We start from the raw sequence: 23262 nt of genomic DNA on the forward strand, positions 1-23262 counted from the left end.
ATAATGGAAAATGTTATAAAAAACGCTAATTTTGAAGCGCTCTCAAACTGGAATAAGTTGGACATCCAAAATAAGCGTTTTTTATAACATTTTCCATTATGGCCAGATGGAACAAAATAAGAATTTTGGGCATTTTAAATTAAAACGCCCAACATTTACTACGGTTGCAAATTATTATATGTATGTATATTGGAAATTTAATATATGACGAAACTACTTCAATGATATTTCATGATATATTAAAACAACTAACTTTTGATCTTTCAATACTTAATAAGGTCAATTAAGCCTGTTAGTTCTCAATTAATAAATGTTTTTAATCATTTGTAATTAAAATATAATTCTACTATGCAAAATGTTTCATGAAATATATTTAAATTTAGCATTTTCTTTGATTTTCATTGTTTTAAATTTTTATTAGCGATCTTGAACGGCGGCAGCAAATTCTTCCGTTCACATATATTTTTGGTATAATTTCAATCTGGCCGTTTCAGTCCAGTCAATTGTCAAAGTTCGGTAGGTGAGCGGTTCTCACATTTCCAGTGACAGCAGAGTTGGGGATCTCTTTATCTCTGCTACCAACTGCAAATAGAGAGAGTAAGAAAAGAGTGTGCTCGATCTGTACGAAATCGTTTCGCCATACACGACATATAAATCCATTTTGGTTTCGTTCTGCAAACAGCGAATATATGCGACAAGCAAGCGGAAAATTGTTCGTCCGCAATGTTTCCTATTCGGCGATACGGGAAAAATTGGATTTGTGTGCACACAGCGCCATACACGACATGCATGTGCGCATACCGATCGTAAAAAATTAAACATTTTCCCCAACCTGGGTTGGTATGGACATAAGCCCATACACGAGTAAATCGCAATCGCACACATACCGATCGAAGTCACGGCGTTTGTAGATTTTACTTTCTTCTAAGTATGAATAAGTAGACATAACATATTTATGTTTAAATATGGCTAGATGAGTTAGAGTGTTTTCAAATTTTCATACATACGATCAAAGTGCGTGCGGATAATTTCCTAACCCCACATATATACGTTCAAAAGTGTTTTCCAATTTTCAATATATACATCAAAAGTGTGGTCGCTGCTAAATTCTCATTTTCACATACATACATCCAAAGTGGTCGCTGCTAAATTCTCATTTTCATATACATACGTTCAAAGTGCGTGCGGATAATTTCCTAATCCCATATATATACGTTCAAAAGTGTTTTCCAATTTTCAATATATACATCAAAAGAGTGGTCGCTGCTAAATTCTCATTTTCACATACATACGTTCAAAGTGCGTGCGGATCATTTCCTAACTCCATATATATACGTTCAAAAGTGGTTTCCAATTTTCAATATATACATCTAAAGTGTGGTCGCTGCTAAATTCTCATTTTCACATACATACATCCAAAGTGGTCGCTGCTAAATTTGCTCATTGGCATATACATACGTTCAAAACAAAGGTGTCGGAGTAATTGGACGTCTGGAAGAAGCTACGAAAACAAGTGAGTAAACATATGGTCCTTCGAGCCATTCTGAATGGCACTATGGTAAAAAGCTAACAAGCTCGTTTAGCTAAATAAAAAATAAAATCATTTTTCAATAAATAACTAAAAGTGGCTTGTGGAAAATACATGTATAACTGTAGTGAAACAGAAAACAGTTACAAATCTAAGTGCTCAAAAATTGCAAAAGTACAGGAAAAAAAAAATATTTAGTGAAAGTGACAAATAAAAGTGCGGTGAAAAATAAGCAGTTAGAAACAAAACCACCTAACTCATAAATAAAAAACAAAAACAGCGGGCGCGAATATAACCATATATGTAAAAATACATATTAATATCAAACGGGCGCGGAAAAAAAGCACAATAACAAGCCAGCAAGGAAGGAGACCACCCAACCATCCCAGGGCAGGAGCACAGTGACGAAAGCCTCCCGACACACACTGTCGCCAACACTAATCCCCAAAATCCCATGACGGATAATAAGGTGAGTCGTATCGATTCCCTTTAGTATTGCATATTACTTCAATTTTTTGCATACACGTACATATATGTACATACATATGTATCATTTCAAGAAAAAATTCTTTGGGTAAAGTTTAATATATTTGCATAGAATAACTCATCCAGTTATTCTCATTTCGGTTATTTAATTTGGGAAAAATTACTTTGCATAGAATAACTCATAAAGTTATTCTCATTTCATTTTACTGTTTTTGCAAAAACACCGGTTGCCAAGCTGTTTTAAGTAACCTTTGGTTAAAACGGAATACGGAAAATAAAACGGTTTGGCATAACAGATAATATATGTATATGAAAATATTTATATATGTACATATATATTTATATACATATGTATCCATACACATATATATTTATATACTGTATATATGTATCCAAATATAATATATAAAGATTGTTTATTGGCCGCTAATGCTTACCTTCGTGTTTCAAAACACAAAATATCCACAAACATAAAAAAAAAAAGAAAACTTCAAGTTTTTACTTGCACATATGTCCGGTGATACCCCTTATGCTCGATAAAGCATAAGCAGGATTGCCTCAAATAAGTAAGCAAAACGAAAGGCAAAACAAAAAACAATTATATACACATACATATATATATACAGAAAAACAAGAAAAAGGTAAAGAAAACCGAATAAAAAAAAAAAAAAAATTTCATTTACATACATATGTATATGCACCAATTTGAGCATACGTACATTTATATTATAAACTCAACCGTTTGAGAGCATTTGAGTACATGCCAATAGACTGTACTCACATAAATTCGTACATGCGTAAGGAGCAGTATCTGACCATTTTACAACAAAATTTGCCGATAGTCATCGAAAATTTGGGTCTTGCTGATGAAAAAGTTATCTTTCAGCAAGGCAATGACCCGAAGCACACGGCTCGCCTTGTACAAGATTGGAATAAAAGTTCAAAATTTTCGACCCTTACATGGCCCCCTCAATCACCGGATATGAATCCAATCGAAAATTTGTGGAGTCAAGTCAAGGCGCAGCTGGCGAAGTACCCTAATCCTCCCAAGGGGGTAAATGCGTTGTGGGAGCGGACTCAAGAAGTTTGGAATGCAATACCCCCCGATTTTGTATCGAAATATACAAAAAGTATGCCCAACCGGTTGAGCGCTTTAAAAAAAGCTAAGGGTTTTTGGACCAAATATTAACTTTTTGATTATTATGTTTTAACATTACATCGAGTGCAAAACTGTAACATTGAGCTTTGTTTACGTTATTACTTTTAAACATATTGAATTGTTATTAAATTACCATGATTAGTTACTTTAATAAAGATAAGGCTACAATTAATTGAAAACAAAAATTAAATCATTAAAATCCTTCTTTATTTTTGTTTTCGACGTCATTTTAGAATGGATCACTGTGGGGTGTTACAGTATTGCTCGTCACTGTATACATATTTACGGGATATACAGAGAGTGCACAGTTACAAGCCGAAGTGCACATACTTTTTTTTTCTCGTTTCTCAATTCCGCTCGTTCCACTAGAAGACAATATATGCACGTTTGCATATACACTCACACATACGTATATACGTAACGTTAATAGTACAATACGAGGGCACGTAAAAATATTATATGCTTATAAAGCGGCTCGGTAGAAAAAGCATAAAGTATTAAAATATATATTTACATAAATAAACAAATAATTAAATATCACGAATAACTTATCTTACATATTCAAAGTCCAAATTGGCACATTTCGGCAATACCCCTTGTGCTTCATAAGCAAAAACAAGCAGGATTGCGTATATGTATGTACAGAAACACTGATCTCTTATACGAGCACTCAGTTGCAAGTACATACAAACGGATTCGTCTATAGGTATACCCTATAAGATATACAAACACTAAACAAATTAATAAAATAAATATTGCATTTTTAGCAATTAAATAATAATAAATAAATTCGTTAATACTTTTATGCTTTTTCAAATTAATTAAAACGAAACGCGTTATTTAATTTATTCCGATCGGCAAAATAAAATACAACAAAACATTTCACAATTTTAATATTATAATAGCAAGAAATTTCGCTTGCAATCAGCAATTCGATTCAAAGTCAATCATTTTACACGGAAAAAGAAAATTATTTCGTTAATTTATTTATTCTAAATGAACGCAGATTCCAAAGAATCCAAATCTTCTCATCTTCTGAAAGTTCCAAAAATGATTTCTGACGAAAAAAGTCCATGTACACCTGCAGAAGCTACACGCTCGAAGCAAGGTGCTACGAAGCAAAAAAGGGGGAAAGACATATCATACTCTAAATTCATTTCTGAGAGTGATTGTCTAATAAAATATTGCAATCGATTTGCTTCTTCGCCGATTCAAGAAAATTCTGAATCGGCGCTAGAAATAAAAGGCCAAACAATTGAAAATTTTTGGACACGTCTCCAGACTGCATATGACGCAATTGTAGATACTGACGATGCAGACCTACCGGAAAACTTTAAATCTTCTGCTTACGCCAAATTTGAAAACTGCTTAGACCAGTATGAAGATACAAAAATTATGATCGCAGATCAGCTAAAATTAATTAAAGCAGTTGCACCTACTCCACCTCCGAGAGTAGAGCTGCAACAAATTCAAAATCAAGAGGCAAGTTCGGGTATCCACCTTAAGGTGCCCGCATGCGACACGGAAATTTTCCATGGTGGTTATGAACAATGGCCGTCCTTCCGGGACATGTTCACAGCTGTTTACATAAACCATCCGAAATTATCAAATGCTCAAAAGTTGTATCACCTCAGATACAAAACAAAAGGTCAAGCAGGCGTCATCGTGAAACAGTTCGCATTAAATGACGACAATTTCCATTTGGCTTGGGAAGCTCTGAGAGCAAGATATGAAAACGAACGAATACTGGTAGATAAGCAAATAACGATACTAATGAACTTGCCCAAAATTCAAAAGGAAACAAGTGAAGAATATATGAAACTTCAATCCACTGTTTCCAACTGTTTGTCGGTTTTAGCGACACAAAATATTCCCACAGACAATTGGGACCCAATTCTGGTAAAAATATGCACCGCCGCATTATCAGAAAAATCGTTATTGCTATGGGAACAATCACTTTCATCAAGGAAAATATGCCCCACGTGGCAGCAAATGAAAGATTTCTTAACTACCCAGTATGAAATCGCAGAAAGAGTTGATAAAAATATTATTAAACCAAAAGGTATTTCTCATGACCTTAATAGAAGCTTCCAAAGATCCCAAACCAGTAGCAACAACAATTCAAATAGAAGCTTCTTCAAAAATCAAACGTTCACATCTGAGCAATACAAACAAACGTCATGCGAACTGTGCACAGGGGGACATAAACTGAAATCTTGCGAGAAATTTAAGAAATTAAACATAGTTGACCGAAACAATTTCGTAAAGTCAAAAAGACTTTGCACAAACTGCTTATCACATGCACACATGCTTAAAGATTGTGAAAGCAAATTTAATTGCGTTTATTGCCATAAACGACATCATTCGATGTTACACATTACCAATTTTTCCAGCTCACCCCCAAACAGCGCAAACATAAAAAGGGCAAAGGTTTAGTTGCAACAACAAATGCAGAAAACAGCCAAGAAGCACCATGCTGCTCAAAGGCGTTAAAAACCCAAACGCTACATAGCGAAAACAACAGTAGAGTACTACTACCTACAGCAGTCGTCTCCATCGAGCATCGAGGAGAGCTGTTTAAACTCAGGGCCTTAATAGACCAAGGATCACAACGATCATTTATTGCGTCTAGGGCACAAAATAGGCTACAACTGCCTACAAAATTAGCCAATTTTGAAATTACGGGAATGGGCGGAAGAGTAGTTCAAAACTCCAATAAAATCTGCCCCATTACCCTAATTTCCCCCCAAGCGGATAAGCGCATTCAAGCAGAAGCTATTGTCTTACCGCAATTAACAAACATGCTTCCAAGCTATCATATAAATAGCGAACATTGGCAAAAGGTTTCACACCTTAAGTTAGCAGACCCCAACTGCAACACTCCCGCTCAAATAGATCTTCTATTAGGCAGCGATCTCATACCACAGATAATACTCGAAGGTATTGAGAAAATCACAAATACACTTCTGGCGCAAAATACCATTTTCGGATGGGTCCTAAGTGGACTAGTTGCGGAACCAGTCACAGCATTGACAACTCAAGTTGAGGAGGTCTCAAACGAGTACCTCAATTCACAATTGAGAAAATTTTGGGAATTAGAAGAGCTCCCCCCGTATCAATCACAACTCCTGAAGATCGGTATTGTGAGGATTTTTACAAATCCACAACTACTCGATTAGATAATGGCCGGTACGTCGTACGACTACCACTAAAGCCAGAATTTCCCCGCACACTCGCCTTAGGTCATTCCCGCACCTCTGCTATACAACAGTTTTTAAGTATGGAGAAAAACCTACTTAAAAAAGGCGAGCTAAAACCAGAATACGATAGGGTTTTAGAGGAATACCTCCATTTAGACCACATGGAGGAAGTCAGCCCTGGCGAAAAAATCATAAAAGATAAATACTATTCATTTTACCTGCCGCATCATGCAGTAATAAAGCCAGACAAAAAAACCACAAAGGTGAGAGTTGTCTTCAATGCGTCAAAGTCCACTAGTTCGGGAAATTCCCTAAATGACATTTTATTTACGGGACCCACGCTTCAGCCAGACCTAATGTTGCTTATCCTAAATTGGCGTATCTTCAAATACGTATTCAACGGGGACGTCGAGAAAATGTATAGACAAATAGTCGTACATCAAGACGATCAGGATTTTCAACGAATTATTTTCAGAAAATCACCCACTACGCGACTTTAAGTAAAAACAGTTACCTTTGGCGTTAACTGTGCCCCATACTTAGCCATTCGAACACTCCATGAATTGGCTGAAAACACCAAGTCAGAATTTCCTCTGGCGACCCAGGTGTTAAAAACCCAAACGTATGTAGACGATATTCTGTCTGGAAGTCACAGTCTTCCACAAGCATACGAATCATTATCACAAGTAATCCAAGCCCTCAAATCCGCAGGGTTTCCATTAAAAAAGATTACGGCAAATCACTCAACTATATTAAAAAATATACCTAAAGAAAATTTGTTGGACACTAATTTCCTTATTTTCGAAAAGGAAAGTACAACAAAAACTCTGGGCATCCAATGGAATGCGATATCGGACCAGTTCTCATACACGACTGAGTCCATATCCGCACTATCCGCCAGTACAAAACGCCAAATTCTCTCCTCTGTGGCAAAACTTTTCGACCCCGCAGGATGGCTTTCACCAATTATGATACAAGCTAAAATCCTGATACAAGAATTATGGCTAGATGGGACCGATTGGGACGAACAAGTAAAACCACTTCGTTTAGAAAAGTGGTCACAGTTCGCGAGCAATCTAAACGATATCTCACAGATACAAATCCCACGGTGGGTCAACTACTCCCCCGAACACAAAGTCGAATTACACGGCTTCTGTGACGCCTCTGAGAAGGCATACTGTGCCACTTTATATGTGCGTACTCAGAGCGATAACGCGACCACAAGCCACTTATTAGTAGCTAAAGCTAAGGTGGCTCCTCTAAAAACGCTAAGTCTACCTCGACTTGAGCTTTGTGGCGCCCTACTGCTCGCAAAATTGGTTTCCATGGTGCAGACCCACTTAAACATGAAAAAATACCGATTGCATCTCTGGTCCGATTCTGAAATCGTTCTAGCCTGGTTGGAAAAACCACCACACGCATGGAAAACGTACATTTCTAATCGTACGTCACAAATACTTGACCTAGTGGAGTCAGCCACTTGGCGACACGTAGCCAGTGCTGACAATCCTGCCGATTTAGGTACAAGAGGGTGTAAGCCGCTGCACCTTGCCACCACCTCTCTCTGGTGGAATGGCCCCCGATGGTTAACAGAATCTCCCGATTCCTGGCCAAAATCGCCCATGCGCAATATAATTGCCCCAGAAAGTCGAAAAATCGACTGCTTTCACGCAACATTGGATGATAATGACATCCTTGAGCGATTTTCATCGTTCCCTCGTGCCCTTCGAGTTATCGCCTACATGCTAAAATTCGTAGAGCGACTCAAAAATAAAATTAAAGGAATTCACCCAGAAGCTAACCAATGCGATACGTTAACGCACCTAGAACTCCAAAAGGCAAAGGTCGCACTCATCGCATCCACTCAAATGCGCTACTTCAGCCGCGATATCTCATTACTAAGAGAATCAAAACCCATTGATAAAAGGAGTTCAATCTTGGTTCTTAACCCATTCTTGGATACAAAAGGTCTGCTTCGTGCCAATGGGAGGCTTGCTAACTCAAGCCTGACGTATAACGAACGCCACCCGCTAATTATAGCAGAGAAATCCCAACTTGCCACATTACTCCTCAACTATATCCACTTACTCATGCTTCACGCTGAACATCGCCTAATGCAGCATATAGTCAAGAGTTCTATATTCCCCGTCTGAAGCCCCAAATAAAGAAATGCATTTTCATGTGCAAGATCTGCACTATGCACAAGCAAAAGTTGCGAACACAGATTATGGCAGCACTTCCACCGGAACGCTGCAACTTCGCTCTACCTTTCACAGTTACAGGTGTCGACTTTGCTGGGCCTTTTCAGATAAAGGCGTCCATGCTAAGGTCCCCCACCTTAATGAAAGGTTATGTGGCTGTCTTTGTCTGTTTTACGACAAAAGCAGTGCACCTAGAGCTGTGTACGAATCTGACAAAGGAGGTTTTTCTCGCGGCATTCGCGCGCTTCGTCGGACGACGCGGCTTCCCATCAAAACTGATGAGCGATAATGGTAAGACCTTCATTGGAGCCCAAAGAGCCACTGCAAAGGAGTTTGTGGATTTTATCAAACAAGTCTCACCAGAGATTGTACAAAGGTATGCTCCCCAAGGTATTAACTGGCAATTTATCCCCCCAAGCGCTCCTCACATGGGTGGTTTATGGGAATCAGCAGTAAAGAGCTTTAAATCCCACTTCAAAAAAGTAGCTGGAAACTACAAATTTAATTATGAACAGTTCACCACACTGTTAGTGAGAATTGAAGCCGTTCTCAATTCACGGCCACTCACAACCCTCTCGCAAGATCCCTCGGACTTCACAGCCCTAACACCAGGGCATTTTCTCAAAGGAGCACCCATTCTGGCCACACCTGAACCAGGCGTGGGGTCGCTATCCTTATTAAATCAATGGGAGAGAATAAAAATTCTCCATCACGATTTCAGCCGCCGATGGAAGGAAGAATATATCAAGGACCTTCATAAAAGGTACAGGTGGAAGAGTCCAGAAAAGGCACCAAAGCTTGGAGATTGTGTCATCATCCATGATGAGTGTCTGCCCCCTACCGAATGGCGGCTTGGACGCATAGAGAACCTACACTACGGTTCTGACGGTCATGTGCGAGTTGTTGATCTCCGCACTCAAAGCGGTATGTTAACACGGCCGCTCGTGAAACTATGTTTTCTGCCATATAGTAACGAAATCGCATATAATGAGAAAACTGTCGATAATCCCGCAAACAAGATTTAAAAAAAAAAAAAAATTAAAATCAAATAATTAATCGATGAACCCGCAGATAAACCCTAATCGAAACTACTAATGAATCTAACCGCAATGGTCGATCTACATGACGACCCATTCTTGCCACATACCGTGGCACAATTGCCATATAAATTGCATGCAGCACATTTGTAATTATTATAATTTCTTTACGCAGATCAATATGGATGGGGATATGCCCAGCGTGCCAACGCCAACAGTGAGGTCCACCGTTACTGCGCCACGCCCTGGGGCAGCTTCAGCGCCACGAAGCCCATCGGCAAGGCCTCCTGCAACCGCTCCTCGTAGTGGTACGCGACCGCTACCACCCCCCTCGACACCAGCCGCGGAGCCTCCGCGCAACCGATGTCCCCTGTGTCGGCGCTCTCATCGGCTACAACATTGCAGCATTTTCCGTGGCATGCAGCCCTTACAACGCCAGAAGGTTGCTCTGGCTCACGGACACTGCCTGAATTGTTTGGCGACGGCACACCACACACGAGAGTGTACGTCAGTTACCCTCTGCCAACTGTGCAACAGGGCACACCATACTATGCTGCATCGTGCCCCAAAACGGGCCGTTATGCGCCAACGCTCCGCGGGTAGATCGCAGCAGACGAGTCGGCAAAGGAGTCTAATAGCCCCTCCTCCAACCATATCGAGGCGAAATGAGGTATCATCACGGAGTCGACAGCCTCGGTCGTCCTATCCCCGCTCCACTGGCCTCAGCAGTGTTGTTGCCACGCTGCAGCAACTACAGCGACTGCTAGGCTAATATTCGCCTAGGGGGGCCGGGATGGCTAGATGAGTTAGCGCCCCCCCCCCCCCCCCCCCCCCCTCAACACACGTCCCTGGACGATAACTCATGACATCAACACGATCCACACATGAAGACCACACACGAATACATCACATATGAATACAAAGCAAATGGCAACACCATACCGCTATCCCGTTATGCAGCGTATTCGCCACTCAGCAGCCCTTAAAAAGATCAGCAGTAACGAGCAACGGCCTTTTTTTGCGATTCCCGTTCGTGGCGACATGTTTTTCTCCGGCGGTCTACAAGTGCGAAGCGAGTGACGACCACAACGTTTTTTATACAAGTGAACCCTTTTTAAATAAAAGCGCATAAAAGTGTTTTCGGATTTCCACGCACAAGCGTTCAAAAGTGTTTTCAAATTTTCATACATACGATCAAAGTGCGTGCGGATAATTTCCTAACCCCACATATATACGTTCAAAAGTGTTTTCCAATTTTCAATATATACATCAAAAGTGTGGTCGCTGCTAAATTCTCATTTTCACATACATACATCAAAGTGGTCGCTGCTAAATTCTCATTTTCATATACATACGTTCAAAGTGCGTGCGGATAATTTCCTAATCCCATATATATACGTTCAAAAGTGGTTTCCAATTTTCAATATATACATCTAAAGTGTGGTCGCTGCTAAATTCTCATTTTCACATACATACATCCAAAGTGGTCGCTGCTAAATTCTCAATGGCATATACATACGTTCAAAGTGCGTGCGGATAATTTCCTAACCCCATATATATACGTTCAAAAGTGTTTTCCAATTTTCAATATATACATCTAAAGTGTGGTCGCTGCTAAATTCTCATTTTCACATACATACGTTCAAAGTGCGTGCGGATAATTTCCTAACCCCATATATATACGTTCAAAAGTGTTTTCCAATTTTCAATATATACATCTAAAGTGTGGTCGCTGCTAAATTCTCATTTTCACATACATACATCCAAAGTGGTCGCTGCTAAATTTGCTCATTGGCATATACATACGTTCAAAACAAAGGTGTCGGAGTAATTGGACATCTGGAAGAAGCTACGAAAACAAGTGAGTAAACAAAATAATTCAGACAAAATTTAATTTGTAAATATGTATGTACTACTGTGATCAAATTGAAGGGTGAATTTTGTTCATTTCATCTCCTCCCGCTGCAATACATTTATGCCAACGAACTGACTGGAAATTCTAGCACTTGGAAAAATCCCCACTCGTAATGGCCATCAGAGCCATATTCGATTCAGCTTTTATATCCACAATTGAGTCAAAATGGTGTCCTCGGAGTGGTCATGTGAATTTGCTGAATTGCCAGAAGTTACGCGAAGGTAAATCAGGCGAAAGCGGTGGCTCCGGCACGATATTGGTTGAAAATGTGGCGAAATGATCACGAATAACCAATGCAGTATGAGATGGTGCACTATCGCACTTCTTTGTTCAATAAATTCTGACATAGTAAAAATCGAAGAATTCACTTTTAGAGCTCCACAAAACGACGCATATCTCAAATACTAATGAATATTTTGACATGAAAATTAGCATAGATGGCACTAACAGTACCACCAACTTATAGAAAGAAAAAAATTACCGATTTGAAAAACACGCGAAGTTTAAATTAAAAATTCACATTTCAATTTGATCACAATAGTATGTATTTAATACATGTGCGGATAAAAAGATATTTATGTTGAAATAATACTTTCACATTTAAAATAATAAAAATAAATGTAATTATTATATTTGCACCAAATTTAATACATTTTCAGAATTATTCACATTTCTTGGTTGTCCATTTTTGTATTTTGTCTTGTTTGTTTTTGTAAAATAGATGGTTGACATCAAAGTGCTTTCCACCTCATGTGGTGAGTGTTTTTAGTTGTGAGATTTGAGCAAGAATAACCTCGCAAACCAGTTGTGAGGTTTTCTCAGAATAAGGTTGTTAGCTACATTTGTTTGTAAAGGTCCGTATCCAGCTCTCAAGTTATTGCTCAAGAAAAAAATACATTATTTCTTCAAGTAATTTTGACAGCATTGTGAATCATCCACATTAGTAGAGCAGGAGAGAATAAACAAAGAAAATAAACTTTTGCGTAATATGTATGTATGTTTGTGTGTAGTAACATAAATATTTTCATTGCGATTTAAGGAATGTTATTGATGATTGGTAAGTTTTATACATTTCAAAATGAATTATATTTCATAATAATGATTTTAACTAATTTAGGATGAATTTAACGATTACTTTGAATTTCCTTCAAAAAACAATTTTTGATATGTTTCTTCGCAAAACCAGGTTTGCCACATTCGCATTTTATTAAAAAATGTATTAAAAATGACTACTAGATTTCTTTAGAGCTGCATACTAGCACAAGAAAATTTACCGCAGGACATTTTCTCGTGAATTTGAGATTTTTTCCTTGAAGACAGCATCGTAAAACTATATATTTTTGACGCAGTAATTACACGACTAAGAACTTTTTGTCAAGGTGATCACCCAATTATCCAAATTGACAGCCGTCACATAGTCTGAAAGCAACTTGTTAATCAATAATAGTTTGAAGATACCGTCGTCTTGGAAACCACTAAAAATTGTTAAAAGTCTTGCATTAAATTAGTAGTTAGTTTAGAAAAGATATGAAAAAGAAAATCAAAACAGTGCAGAGAGAAGTAATGTCGAAAGAAGCAGACTCTTTATGTACTCAAACGCATTATGGTATAGGTGAGTATAAATAAGCTAAAAATCTTTTAATTTAACAATATACATGGCCGTATGTTGTTAAATATAGCGACAACTCGTCTCCAGCTCTGCACGCATACTTAGATACATACATATATGATTTGTGGATTTCAACACCAATTGTTGAAAATGATTCAAAAACTAAATTTTTTCTGAAAATTTCTGAACCTATTGGACATCCGGCCGAAACCACCTTTGACTATCTTCTGTTCAAAGTGAAAGCATCGTCGCCAATAAAAAAAGTGATGTATTTTATTTCCCTCACCAAGAACAAGTTATTTCCGTTTACGATTTTCAATTTAATAATGGTTCTAATATATTGTATATTAAAATTTTAATCTTCTTCTTATTTACTGGCGTAGACACCGCTTACGCGATTATAGCTGAGTCAACAACAGCGCGCCAGTCGTTTCTTCTCTTCGCTACGTGGCGCCAATTAATTATTCCAAGCGAAGCCAGGTCCTTCTCCACTTGGTCCTTCCAACGGAGTGGAGGTCTTCCTCTTCCTCTGCTTCCCCCGGCGGGTACTGCGTCGAATACTTTCAGAGCTGGAGTGTTTTCATCCATCCGGACAACATGACCTAGCCAGCGTAGCCGCTGTCTTTTAATTCGCTGAACTATGTCAATGTCGTCGTATATCTCGTACAGCTCATCGTTCCATCGAATGCGATATTCGCCGTGGCCAACGCACAAAGGACCATAAATCTTTCGCAGAACTTTTCTCTCGAAAACTCGCAACGTCGACTCATCGGTTGTTGTCATCGTCCAAGCCTCTGCACCATATAGCAGGACGGGAATTATGAGCGACTTACAGAGTTTGGCTTTTGTTCGTCGAGAGAGGACTTTACTTTTCAATTGCCTACTCAGTCCGAAGTAGCACCTGTTGGCAAGAGTAATCCTGCGTTGGATTTCCAGGCTGACATTGTTGGAGGTGTTGATGCTGGTTCCTAAATAGACGAAATTATCTACAACTTCAAAGTTATGACTGTCAACAGTGACGTGAGAGCCAAGTCGAGAGTGCGACGACTGTTTGTTTGATGACAGGAGATATTTCGTCTTGCCCTCGTTCACTGCCAGACCCATTTGCGTTGCTTCCTTGTTCAGTCTGGAGAAAGCAGAACTAACGGCGCGGGTGTTGAGGCCGATGATATCAATATCATCGGCATACGCCAGCAGCTGTACACTCTTATAAAATATTGTACCTGCTCGATTAAGTTCTGCAGCTCGAATAATTTTCTCCAGCAGCAGATTGAAGAAGTCGCACGATAGGGAGTCGCCTTGTCTGAAACCTCGTTCGGTATCGAACGGCTCGGAGATCTCCTTCCCGATCCTGACGGAGCTTTTGGTGCTGCTCAACGTCAGTTTACACATCCGTATTAGTTTTGCGGGGATACCAAATTCAGACATCGCGGCATAAAGGCAGCTCCTTTTCGTGCTGTCGAAAGCAGCTTTGAAATCGACGAAGAGGCGGTGTGTATCGATTCTCCTTTCACGGGTCTTTTCCAAGATTTGGCGCATGGTGAATATCAGGTCGGTTGTTGATTTACCAGGTCTAAAACCACACTGAAAAAGTCCAAACAGTTTGTTGGCGGTGGGCTTTAATCTTTCACACAATACACTCGACAGAACCTTATATGCGATGTTGAGGAGGCTAATCCCACGGTAGTTGGCGCAGATTGTGGGGTCTCCTTTTTTATGGATTGAGCATAGCACACTTAAGTTCCAATCGTTGGGCATACTTTCGTCCGACCATATTTTGCAAAGAAGCTGATGCATGCACCTTATCAGCTCTTCACCGCCGTGTTTGAATAGCTCGGCCGGCAATCCATCGGCCCCTGCCGCTTTGTTGTTTTTCAAGCGGGCAATTACTATTCGAACTTCTTCATGGTCGGGCAATGGAACGTCTGCTCCATCGTCATCGATTGGGGTATCGGGTTCGCCTTTTCCTGGTGTTGTGCGTTCACTGCCATTCAGCAGGCTGGAGAAGTGTTCCCTCCATTATTTAAGTATGCTCTGGGCATCGGTGGCTAGATCACCTTGGGGGGTTCTAAAGGAGTATGCTCCGGTCTTGAAACCTTGTGTAATCCGCCGCATCTTTTCGTAGAATTTTCGAGCATTACCCCTGTCGGCCAGCTTATCAAGCTCTTCGTACTCACGCATTTCGGCCTCTTTCTTTTTCTGTCTACAAATAAATGCGTCTCGTTTCCCTCTTCAGCTCTCGGTATCTATCCCATCCCGCACGTGTTGTGGTCGATCGAAACGTTGCGAGGTAGGCAGTCTGTTTTCTCTCCGCTGCGACACGGCGCTCCTCGTCGTACCAGCTGTTTTTTGGCCTTTCCGAAAACCAATGGTTTCGGTTGCAGCTGTACGTAAGGAGTTTGAAATACCGTCCCACAGTTCCCTTATACCGAGTTGTTGACGAGTGTTCTCAGAGAGCAGGAGTGCAAGCCGAGTAGAAAATCGTTCGGCTGTCTGTTATGATTGTAGCTTCTCGACGTCGAACCTTCCTTGTGTTTGTTGGCGTGTGTTTTTTGCTGCACAGAGGCGGGTGCGAATTTTGGCTACAACAATATAGTGGTCCTTGGACCTCGGAACGCACGCACATCTAAAACACTGGAGACGTGTCTTCCGTCTATCACAACATGATCGATCTGGTTGGTGGTTTTCCGACCCGGAGACAGCCAGGTAGCTTGATGTATCTTCTTATGCTGGAATCTAGAACTACAGATAACCATATTTCGGGCCCCGGCGAAGTCGATCAGCCTCAACCCATTTGGGGATGTTTCCTCGTGGAGGCTGAACTTACCGACCGTGGTGCCAAAGATACCTTCTTTGCCCACCCTGGCGTTGAAGTCGCCAAGCACGATTTTGACATCGTGGCGGGGGCAACTCTCATAAGTGCGCTCCAAGCACTCATAAAAGGCATCTTTGGTCACATCGTCCTTCTCTTCCATCGGGGCGTGGGCGCAAATCAGCGATATGTTGAAGAACCTCGCTTTGATGCGGATTGTGGCTAGACGTTCATTCTCTGGAGTGAATGATAGTACTCGGCGACGGAGTCTCTCTTCCACCACGAATCTAACACCAAACTTACGCTCCTTTATATGGCCACTGTAGTAAATGTCACAAGGACCTACTCGTCTCTGTCCTTGTCCCGTCCATCGCATTTCTTGGACGGCGGTGATGTCAGCATTTATTTTCACGAGGGCATCAACCAGCTGGGCAGCGGCACCTTCCCAATTAAGGGACCGGACATTCCAGGTGCATGCCCTCAAATCATAGTCCTTAATTCGTTTGCCATGGTCGTCATAAAAAGGGGGGTCACTCATCCGAGGCTTGTTGTTCCTTTTTATTGGTAAGATTTTTTACGTGGCGGGTCCCAAACCCAGCACACAACCCTGCGGAGGGGTCTCTCAGGAAAAGAAAGAACATATGGGCTCTGCCGCGAACACCATATCTGACGGAGTCATAATATGTTGAAAAAATAAAATTAATTACTTTTGTTAAGATCCATGTCGCTTACTTCTGAAAATTCTTTATAAAAACTCCAAGAAGTCTCCAGTACCTATCTAAAAACCTAAAAGTAACACAAAAGTTCTTTCAGTTTTTTATTGCTGCTAGCATTATCATTATTTTCATTGAAACCGGTTGTGAAACAAATTTTAGATAGATATAAATAAATGATGTTTTTACCGTGACCTAAGACCCATTGTTCCCTTCTTTCAGTCACAACGACTCCCACAGCTCCAGCACACTGATAAATTCCAATATACTACTAAGTGCCATTTAGGTAATGTGATCCCTCTTCAAAACATGGATCCAAAGGCTTTACTCCCGTGTCTTCAGACTTCAGACTGGGGTGCAGTCTATTAGTAGTTATAAAAATATGTAAATATACATTTAAAATAAATTTGGAAAGATGTTTATGTGTATTAATGACATTGTTAGTAATAGCCGTTTCATCCAAATATTTTTCTGTCAAATTATTTATTTCTTGCGAAACTTTCAAGGGTACATGCGTTTTAATTTGTTTCCTTGACGACGGCATCTTGAAAATAACAACTTTATTCTGAGAAAACCTCAACACTGATTTGTGAGATTTGTTTTATGAGAATGTTCTTGCTCAAACATCACAAAAAAAAAAAGCACAAAAGACTTACCACATGAGGTGAACAGCACTTTGCTGTGAACCAACTGTTTAACAAAAACAAACAAGACAAAATAAAGAAATGACAACCAACCAAAGTGAATAATTATCTATTAAATTTGATGCAAATATATTAACTAGCTGACCCCGCAGGCGTTGTACTGCGTGAAATTATGCGTTTTGAAATGAAAAGAAAGTTTAAATTATATCGTATTGAAAAAACATTTATTTGCGATTTTTCTACATTTTTTTCAATGTGAAATTTTTTGGTTTTCCAAATCGTGAACACGTTTCATTTCATTTCCAGATTTATGCCACACACTTCTCGCAAATGCAATTTTCCCTAGAAACTGAATACGTTTGAACCGAAATGTCAAATCGTTGGAACTCAAAGGAACTCGTAGAATCAAGCTTTCTGCACCTTTATTTTTGTATTCGATATCTGCGTCACAATCAGTCGGGTTCCATTACATAGTTGCGGCGCATGAAGCTTGCAAAACATAATAATGGCAAATCCAACCAAGACACGCAAATGATGCGGCGGCATATCAAACCTCATCAATTTATAAACTTGATAATTTACGGCTTCATCTTCATTGTCAAGATGATCGATCGATTTGTATGAGCGCAAACCTCCCGGAATTTGACTTTGAATTTCCTGTTTCAGTCACTAACACCGTTATTTTTGGCACCTAAAATTGCGCGTGCAAGTTAACATATCACAGTAGCCCACAACAACAGGTGCAGTTATGCCTGTGATTGCAACGCAAGCAAAAACGTCAAAGGTGCGAGGCTTAAGTTGCAGACATAACAAGGCAAGCGTTTCGCGAGTAGCAAACGACACCAACAGTCCCAAACCGTGGCAATTGCCAAATCAGCATTATGGAATCATGCGGCAGTCCATGTGAGGTGACGGCAAGTAGATTTGATAGGTGTTAGGTATTCAGGTGCAGCACCGAAAAGTTAGTTGTAATAACTCGATCGTCGCGAACGGCTGCCCTAGATAGTAGGGAAATAAAAATAAATTAACCCAAACCTTGTGTTTTATTTACTGGCGCCCAACGTGGGGCCACGCGAAAAAATCCTTATAAAAGATAAACCATTGTGGCCGTGGGTTCGAATCCATTTTGAACAAAAAACTCTTTACGTGAAGTTAAAATAAAATTCGTATTTTGAAAAAAAAAACTATTTACGTGAAGTTAAAATAAAATTCGCATTTTGAACAAAAAAGCTATTTACGTGAAGTTAAAATAAAATTCGTATGGAGAGAAGGAATAAAAAACAAAACCGTTTATTTGAAATCAAAAGATAAAAAACTATTTACAGTCAGCGTCATATTTAATCGTACGGCACTCTAAAATCAATTTTTTCAGTTTTCATTCCCTCAAATGCAAAATGTTTTTCCATAAATAAAAGAAAGCTTTGAAAATAATATAATTCATATGCAAATTGATTATATTTCTAAATGAAAATAATAAATTAAAAAAGCGTAAATCGAACAAAAGTTTTGCGTCATATTTCATCGTACGCTACATATTTATGCAATCAATATCCATTATTATCATATTTTATGCGATTCATTTGTTTTCAAACTAAAAATCTAATAATTTGTATGTCCACCATTTAGAGTTAGCACCTCTTACATTCTTCTTGGCATCGAAGAGATGAGTTTAGCTGTAAATGCAGTGGGTATTTTGTTTCACTCTTCTATTAAGGCCTTTTTTAGAGTGGCCAATGACGAAATTGTATGATTTTGAAATTTCTTCTTCAAATAATCCCATACGTCTTCTGTAGAATTCAAGTCCGAGCTTTGTGGAGGAGCGCGCTGTTTTCGCGTCTTGTACAGCAGTCATTCGTGAACCAAATACGCAGAGTGCTTTGGGTCGTTGTCTTGTTGGAAAACATAATCATAAAGAAAACCAAATTTTTCAACCGAGTGCTTTAAATTATTTTTCAAATTTCTAAATTTTATAATTTGTCCATTTTTCCCCTAATAAAAACCATGTTTCCAACTCCAGAAGCTGCCACAACCCGAAACCATCACGTTACCTCCACTATGTTTGACAGTACATCGCAAATTTTTAGTTTGAAGAACTGTACCCGGTTTTCGCCAAACATTTGAAGGTCCGACATATCCGAAAAAGTTCAATTTGCTTTCGTCTGTAAAAAGCACTGTCTGCCAAAAGTCAATACCCTTTTTCTAGTGCTTTTCTGCGAAATTTACGCGTTTTTGTCTATTTACGTTGTCTTCGACGCTCTGTTCGTGAAGAATTTCCGTTAAGTCGTAATATTCTCTGAATTGTAGACTTGTTCATACACTTTTCCGAAGCTCTTTCTATTTCGCTGTATATTTTTAAACTACTCACACGTGCATTTTCTCGCACCATATCCACAATAGCCCCATCATCTTTATCATTAAGTCTTTTGTATTTGCAAGTATTTTTTTTTTAACGAATTTACTATATGCTGTATAGCAAACTTAGATTTAGATGTATTTTTAACAACGAAAATCTGAGGAAGTTTCTTTTCTTTTATTCATTATAAGAAAAATAGGAAATAAACACTTGTCCATTTCACTGTACTTGATAAACTGATTCTACTTCTATGTTAAAGCTATTTTGTTTTACAATCTAATACTTAAAATTAACAGGAAACTAACTATAAATTTGCCGTACGATAAATTATGACGCAACAACTTTGAACATTTAGAATACATTGAAGCTTTTACATTTATTTTGAAAGTAATTTGCGAAACTGGATTATGAAATATATTTTGTCTTTTATTTTGATCGGTATGTAAAACAACTTTTTTCAGTTAAGTGGATTGAAATCAAAAAAATTTATTTTAAATTGTCGTACGATGAAATATGATGTGAAACTTAAATTTCAAAAAATATTCATGTGAAAAAACAGTGCAAACTAGCGTAAACTATTATTCGAATTCAAAGCGATTCCAGTGGAAAGAGAAAAACTGCAACCCAGCATCAAGGAGATTTTGTGAAGCAAGAAGAGAACCTCATGGACATTACTTATTTGGATATAAAGCTGTAAGTAGAGTGCTCATACCGTAATATTTAGAATAAGAAAATTATAAAACATTAGTTTATACTGATAAATATTATAAAAAAAAGAGAGTGTGCTTATGACCGCACGACTGAAGTAAAACTTCTTTCTCTCTATCTATATGTATATGTATATCGCTCATTTGCTGCAAGACCGGCATAAGTCAAAAAAATCGATTCGCCAGAAAACGCGTTTAAAGTTTTCAACTTACCTTACCTTACACGGAAAACAGGAAACATATTCTCTTCTCAAGCGGAGCATATAAGAGGTATTCATATGAGTTTTTCACTCAACATGAAGTATGATATAACGAACAATTCTGCATCATTAACTCAAAAATCACGTTTTTTGATTTATGCCGGTCTTGCAGCAAATGAGCGATATATGAATGTGTGTGTGCAATATATACATGTATGCACATATACATATATTTATTTCCTACAAATATTTAAATTTATTTTATGTTTTCATTATTTTCAAATATTAAAATACACACGTTCTTATGGACACAGTTATGTAGTTGTACAGCTGTCTAAATAACTGTGTCCTTAAGAATGTGTGTCTTTCAATATCAGATTCAGATGGCGTTTGCAGTCTGTCGCGTTCTATGTGTTCAGCACATCAATCTGTCGAAGCATTGACGCGACGAGACGCGAAAGAAACTAACAAACGATCGCCGATTGTTACCGCTTCCATTGCCGCTGTAACAGCTTCGCCTTCCAACGTGCGTAAATATGTATTCATATGTATGAACTTGCATAAGGAGCATGCATGCATGTGTTTATGTCTTCATATTCATATTCATGCATACATACATGCATTTATGTCTCTTCATATTCTTGCGTATGTGAGACAGAGAACATAATGTATTTTGTACACATTTTCGGTGTCAAAATGAAACAAAATATAAACAAGCAAAACGAAATTCTTCGTTGGGAGTCTCTTCATATTCTCTTCTTCGGCATATATGCCTTGTCATCATATGCCGTAAATACATATATTTTTGTCTCTTCATATTCTCGGTTAGAATATGTGAGAGAATTGTAAACAATGTTAAAATTGCGAGGCGAATTCCGACCTTACATACAATGTTAACAAATTTTATGTTCTCTGTCTATACTTTTAAGTTCTCTGGTTCTTGCAAATTTGTTTGCATGCACACATAATTACATATGTATGTACGTGAATATGCGCGACCGCTTGGTCTTTTAATATGTACATGTGAAAATGTTCAATATTCCTCTTATTCATGTGTACAGTCAATCCCGGTTAAGTAGTACTCCGCTTAAATGAAAGTCATCCCTCTTAACTGCCTATATCTTGCTGCATCTCACGGTTTGTTTTTTGAAATACATTCAAACTATTGTTTTAAGTATGTACGACTCGGTAAAGTATCCGCAGTCGCTTATGTACCATATTATATTTTTATTTTTGACAAACCACAAAAATCTGTATCTTTGATTGTGCCACATAACCGGGATTGACTGTATTTTACGCGGCTTGCAAAAATCTGCGTCGATATGTATGCAAGCTCATACATACATATATATTCATACATATTTACGCAAGTTTGTTGGCGAAGCTGTTAGCGCGGCAAGGGAAGCGGTAACAATAGACGATCGTTCGCTTATTGTTTCGGCACAGCTAGGATTTTCTACCAACAACACAATGCTGTGTCGACAGATTGACTCGTTGACATGGAAGCAAAAAACGCGAGCTTCGCCATTGGTTGTCCGTCTCAACGGAGATTTCGCATGAAGCATTGAGTGTACATACATATGTACTGCATCTAGACAAATTTACAAACATTATCCCTATGGTCTAGCATATTTGTTTACATGCACACATAATTATATATGAGCACATGTGCGACCGCTTGGTCTTTTAACATGATATCGAAACTTTTAATAATTAAAGGAAATATATGTATGTACATATACATATTTTTGTATATAGTAAATACATATATGACCTGTCAAACCCATATAAAATGTATACTTAGGTAGTAATACTTGCAAAGATTTTAGGGTATACAAATACATAGATCAATAAATTATAAGCAGAGTCGTTTGAGCATAGTAAATAAGCGAATCTGTACGCATACATTACTTTACATTGGAATTCGCATTATTTTTCTCATTTAACAGTGAAAATGCTCAATTCTGCTATATTCGTGGTGAAACACGCTTATAATTTGTCTGTGGTGAAACTGGACCATCTCGACCGAGTTAGCCAAAAATATTTTTACGATCTCCGCGCCGTGAACCTTCTCTATATTAAACGTTCTCTGTCTATATTATACGTTCTCTGCGTTCACTTCGCCTGATCACACTTAGGCGAATCACACTGAGGCGAATCACACTGAGGCGAATCACATTGAGGCGAATCACACTTAGGCGAATCACACTTAGGCGAATCACACTTTTCACCAGTTTACTCCCCAAGCCAAGCGCGCCTAAAGAAGTTTTACTTCAAAAAGTGACAGAAAAAATTAAGAATATTAGCTGCAGGAAAATTTTTACAAAGTGACTAGGAGAATACAGTACTATTAGTTGTTAACAGTATCTTGACCTAAAATGGACGAAAACACAATTCGAACCTTAATGAGTGCCGCCATTCGAGCAGCAATCGAACAGACGAGACGGGAATTCCAGGCAACAGTTGACTCACTGACCGATAGACTTACGCAGATAGAAAGACCATCTCAAGTAGAGCAATATAATGAGGTTACAATCGACTCGACCGTTAGGTGTGATGAATCCTTGGACGTAGTCAAATCGTTGCCCGAGTTCGCTGGCGACCAGTCTCGATACGTGTCGTGGCGTCAGGCAGCTCACACGGCATATAAAGCCTTTTGTTCAAATATCATTGAACATGCTTACTTATCAGCAAAGCC

The 23262-nt window shown here is 38.8% G+C and overlaps 1 protein-coding gene across 1 annotated transcript in view; it reads left to right on the forward strand.

The window, feature by feature from the left end:
* The window catches only part of LOC125779322 (craniofacial development protein 2-like), a 158790-nt gene that overhangs the window by 111112 nt on the left and 24416 nt on the right, over positions 1–23262 (forward strand). The gene's annotated exons all lie outside the window — the stretch shown is intronic.

The sequence above is a fragment of the Bactrocera dorsalis genome, chromosome 6 (genome assembly GCF_023373825.1).
Source record: "Bactrocera dorsalis isolate Fly_Bdor chromosome 6, ASM2337382v1, whole genome shotgun sequence".
In the NCBI taxonomy this organism is placed as follows: domain Eukaryota; kingdom Metazoa; phylum Arthropoda; class Insecta; order Diptera; family Tephritidae; genus Bactrocera; species Bactrocera dorsalis.